The sequence below is a fragment of the Corvus brachyrhynchos genome, unplaced genomic scaffold (assembly GCF_000691975.1).
Source record: "Corvus brachyrhynchos isolate BGI_N302 unplaced genomic scaffold, ASM69197v1 scaffold580, whole genome shotgun sequence".
Classification (NCBI taxonomy): Eukaryota; Metazoa; Chordata; class Aves; order Passeriformes; family Corvidae; genus Corvus; species Corvus brachyrhynchos.
The window spans coordinates 360345-365616 of NW_008240032.1; positions in this window are offsets into that span (position 1 = coordinate 360345).

Genomic DNA, 5272 nt, shown 5'->3' on the forward strand with positions numbered 1-5272 from the left:
AGAGTGAGAACAAAAAAAAAGGGGGGGGGGGGGGGGGGGGGAAATCATAAAATATGAAGCAATATTTGAGAATTCCACGCTCGGATATTCAGGGTTTCCAACAGCAAATCTGCTCGGAGAGGATTTTTTCCCAAGAGATGTTGCAATCCGTACTTTTGGCATTCGAAAAAAGCGTTCCAGGAACAAAGTCCTGGTGAGCTCCAGCCGGTTTTATCCTCAGATTGTAAATGGGAAACTGAGGCCTGGGGATGGGGAGTCTCCCATGGTCCATGAGCCCAGAATTCCCGCTGTTATCCCAGTAAAACCAGTTTAAATGGAATAAAACCCCAGTAGAGGTGAGCGCTGCCTTTTATCTCCCATCGGATGCTAAATGTCCTTTTCCAAACCCGTTCCTTTCCAAACCCATCCCTTGCTCCTATTTCGCTTGGGGAGAAATGGGAATTCTCAGAGATCGTGGAGGAAATTGCTTTCCCTTTTGTTAGGAATAATTAGGATGCAATTTATCCCCCTCTTCGTTAATTATGAGTGCAGGAGGATCCATTTGCCTCATTAAATATTTATTGTTCCGACCCAGGTAGGAAGGAGCAAAGGCCTGGAAGTGCAGCCTTGGAAATCCATCCCTGTTTTCCAGAGCAATAATTTCATCTCGGATCACTTTTCCCACTCAACCTGCAGCCCAAATCCACCGGGATTTTATAAACTTTTACTGCTCCTGGCTTTGGGACTGCAAAAACCTGGAATTTCAGCCTCTTGGCTTGGAGATCAAGAGTGAAACCGAAGTGCGGAAGACCCTGGCGCAAGGCTGGGATTAATTTTGTGGGGTTGTCCATAAATCGAGGACGATTTAATGTCCATCCTGCTCATTCCTGTCTGGAGTTTCTGGTGGAGCCATCCAGGATTTGAGTCATGTGTGAAATATTTCTGTCCATCTGCTCCAACAGCAGAAGAACAACTCTTCCAAGAGCTGCTTTTATCCATAATAAATCTCCAGGGAAAGCCCAGCAGATGTGGGGGGTGGGTGCTCCACGTCCTGCATTGTTCACCCAGGACCTCGACTCCGAGGAAGATTCCCAGAATTCTTGGATTGCTTCAGCTTTGAAGCAACCGAGAAAACATCTCGGGCTGTCTGACCCGTTGGGTCGTGAAAATAAATATTTGGAGGGAAGGAATTTCTGTGGAATATCTCCAGAATCCAAGGGCTTGAGTGTTGCTCTGGCTCATGAGGGGACAGGTCCGTGGTGTGTCCATGACGGGGCGGGGACCTGGGGACACGACCACTGGTGGCTTTTTTAGCTCTTGCTGTTCCTCAAGAGGAGCTCCAGGGCAGAGAGCTCAGGATCATCCCAAGGAGGTTGTTGGGAATGAGGTGAAGGAGGGAATTTTATGGATAAAGCACCGATTGCTGCTGCAGGAGCTCCCAGCCATGCAACCCCACAAAAACAACATTTCTGTGGGCTTGGGTTGGGTTTGGAGCCGGGTCCCGCTGACAGGGCCTGGAGAGCTCTGCAAGGCCACCCCGAGGGTGTCCTGCTGCCCATCCCTGGGACCTCTGCTTGTGAAAATGGATCTTTCCCAAGATCATTCCCAAATTCCCCCTCTCCCCTCTTTGGCAGGGGCAGTTGATTGTCAATAAAAGGGCAGTTGATTGTCAATAAAATCAAATAGTCGTCGCGGGGCGGGTTCCGCAGCCAGTCCTGAGAAGCCATGAGGGGTTTTTATTTGGCATCTGTTTGTTCGTGGGCAGTTTCTCCCTGTACCCACCTGGTTTGGGGATGGGGGACCCAGCCTCGAGGCCTCCTCAATCCCTGTCCCCTCCTGCTGACCTGAGGGATGGGATCCAAACAAAACACGAGGAGGAGGCGCAGCTTTTTTTGGGAGCGCAGCTGTTGGCACCTGCCCTGCAAACACACCTCAAAGGCCTGGCGAGGCCTCAGCGCCTCTCGAAACCTGCCCCTGCTTTCTCCTGGCTCCGACAGCCGCTTCCTCCTCCCTGGCCAGGTGACAATTTCCCTCCAGGACCTGTTTTTGGGTGAAACAGCAAGATTTTATCAGCTCCCCCTGCGCTTCCCAGGTGTGGCAGGCACAGCTGGCTTGGCTCTGCAGCTCCCAGAACACTTTCTAAGCACTCCGAATTTAATTTCCCGACAGTTGTTATCTCTCATCTGCAAACACATCCAGTCTGACACTTGGTATCCTGCGGGTGAGGGGAGCAGCAGTGAAATCAGCAGGGCTAAAGTGGAAGTTTCCTGCCAGAGCTGCAAATAAAGCTGCATCCACAGCCAGGGCTGCTGTCCTGATGTGACTCCAGATACCGAATCCTTCTGGCAACTCGGGAAGCTGTTGAGAGCCCGACATGAGATATTCCTCCTCCAGGTGACTCTTTCCAGCTGTGCTATCCCAGTCCTCACTGCCTCCAGCTTTTGCTGCTTTTCCCTGCGATCGGTAGCAGTTAATGGAGTTCTTTCACATCTTCAATATCCCTGGAGGTGTCCAAGGCCAGGTTGGACGGGGCTGGGAGCAGCCTGGGACAGTGGGAGGTGTCCCTGCCCATGGCAGGGCTGGAATGGGATGGGGTTTAAGGTCCCTCCCAACCGAAAGCAGTCTGGAATTCTGGGGTTCACTGAGGCTGTTTTTAGCTCACGCTGTTGGAATGTGCTGCAGTCCTGTGAGGAGCGGCTGAGGGAGCTGGGAAGGGGCTGGAGAATTCCTGAGGGAGCTGGGAAAGGGGCTCAGGCTGGAGCAAAGGAGGCTCAGGGGGGACCTTGTGGCTCTGCACAAGTCCCTGACAGGAGGGGGCAGCCGGGGGGGTCGGGCTCTGCTGGCAGGGAACAGGGACAGGAGGAGAGGGAACGGCCTCAGGCTGGGCCAGGGGAGGCTCAGGGTGGGCAGGAGCAGGAATTTCCCCATGGGAAGGGTGCTCAGGGATTGGCAGGGGCTGCCCAGGGAGGTTTGGACTGCCCAGCCCTGGAGGTGCCCAAGGAAGGGCTGGCCATGGCACTGAGTGGTCTGGGCTGGGGACAAGGTGGGAATGGGGCACAGCTTGGATTTGGTGATCCCAAAGGTCTTTTCCAGCCCAGCTGATTCAGGGATTCTGTGATTCTGTGAGGTCCCTGCTGGCAGCAGCTGCCTGAGGCAGAGCTGAGAGACAGCCTGGGCTTTGCTTCCCGACACGGAACACACTGTGCGAGACAGATCCTGGTGGGACTGAGGTTCACACATTCCTGAAGGAGTTTGGATGGAAGATCCAAGCGAGATGACACTTAAACTGGAAATAACAGCAGCAGAGAAATCAACAAACTCCAGGCCTTGGAGCCTGTTCCTTCATTTCCATCAAATCCAGCATATTCCTCTCAAACTGCCTGGAGCAGAGCATTGTTGTTTTTTTTTTTTTAATCCCAGAAGACACCACCAGCAGTTTCTGGTTCAAATTATGAGGTAATAAAACAAAACCCCACCACGCTGCTGTTTGTTACTAATTATGGGACTTGTGTTTTGGTGTCAGCAGCTCCCAGCTTCAATCCACTGGCAATAATAATAATAATCCGAGAGCCATTCAGGTCGGATTTTACGAGCCTTTAAACACATTATCTCTGATTCCAGTCAAATCATCGCTCCTGGGTGATATTCCTATAAGACAGCAGCTGTTCCTGAGTGTGAATCCAGCTGTTTTCTCTGCTGATGTATGGGCAGCTGTGACTTCATCATTAATACAATCCCACGTCCAGGGGTGGGACTCCAGTTTTGGGGGGCAGGATGGCAGCAGAGGTGGACCCGGCAGGGTGTTTAGAGGCAAGAAATGGCTCATCTCACCTGAGGGAATCGGGGATGTTTCCAAGGATAAAATGCCCTGGAGCCCTCAGGCACCCGAGGTGGCTTTGGGGGGGTCATGGAGCCCTGCTGGATGCTGGACATGAGTCAGAAGGGCCAGGCTCTGAGGCCTTTATAGAATTATAAAATCAAGGTTGGAAAAGCCCTCTGAGATCATTGGGTCCCACCTTTAACCCAGCCCTGCCAAGGCCACCACTGAGCCCTGTCCCCAAGTGCCACATCCACAGGGCTTTTAAACCCCTCCGGGGATGGGGACCCCACCCCTGCCCTGGGCAGCTGTGCCAGGGCTGGGCAGCCCTTTCCAGGAAGAATTTTTCCCAGATATCCAACCTGAATCTCCACTGATGCAACTTGAGGCCGTTCCCTCTCCTCCTGTCCCTGTTCCCTGGGAGCAGCCCCGGCTGCCCCCTCCTGTCAGGGACTTGTGCAGAGCCACAAGGGCCCCCCTGAGCCTCCTTTGCTCCAGGCTGAGCCCCTTTCCAGCTCCCTCAGCCTCTCCTGGGGCTCCAGCCCCTTCCCAGGACACGCTCCAGCCCCTCCATGTCCTTCCTGAACTGAGGGACCCAGAACTGAGCCCAGGATTGGAGGTTCTGGCCTTGGCAGTGCTGGGTTAATGGCTGGACTCGATGATCTCAGAGGGATTTTCCGACCTCAATGATTTTGTTATTCCAGCCATGGACACAAAGGGTTGTGCAGATGGATTTGGGGTTCAGGGCTTTGAGGGGCTCCTCAGGGAATGTTGTCCCTGGGGTCCCAGACCTTCTGCCAGGAGGATTTGGCTCTGCAGGATGAGGCAGCTGAAACCCAGCAGCTCATGCTGGGAGGTACCAAGGGACAGAGGTTGGGCAAAATCCGTTTTTTGATTGCAGAAATCGTCCTCGCCATCACTCCACCCTGGAAAGGTTTAACAATATCAACCTCCTTGGTGTATCCATAAAACAAATCAACCCATGAATGCTTCCAGGGCTTGTCTGGAAGCCATGCCCTGGTTTCACACCTCGATTTTCCCTCTCGGATGGCCCCAGTTGCTCCACCAGCCCCCCCCCACAGCTCCTCAGGGGGTTCTTCAAGGCACTCCTTGGGGTAGGAACAGATTTCCTGGAAATCTTCCAGCCCTTGTGGCTGTGGGCACAAATGAGGCCCTGCAGGTGTCCCTGTGCAAGGAGAATCCTTCCAGCTGCTCCCAGGCCAGCCTGCTCCGAGGCCTGGGCTGTCGAATGTGGGGATAGCAGGGGACACAACCCAAAGGGAAACCTTCAAGTTTTCCCTCTCCAGGTTTGTCCTGACCTTGCTGGCAGCACCACAGGCCACCCCCCCCGCCTCCATCTGGCCTGGAAAAGGCTCCTTTGAGCACAGAATCCTGGGATTTGCTGCCAAGCCCCGTGCGGGGCCAGCTGGTCCTGCTGGGCTGAGCTGCTGGAGCAGAGGAGAGGATGGAGCATCC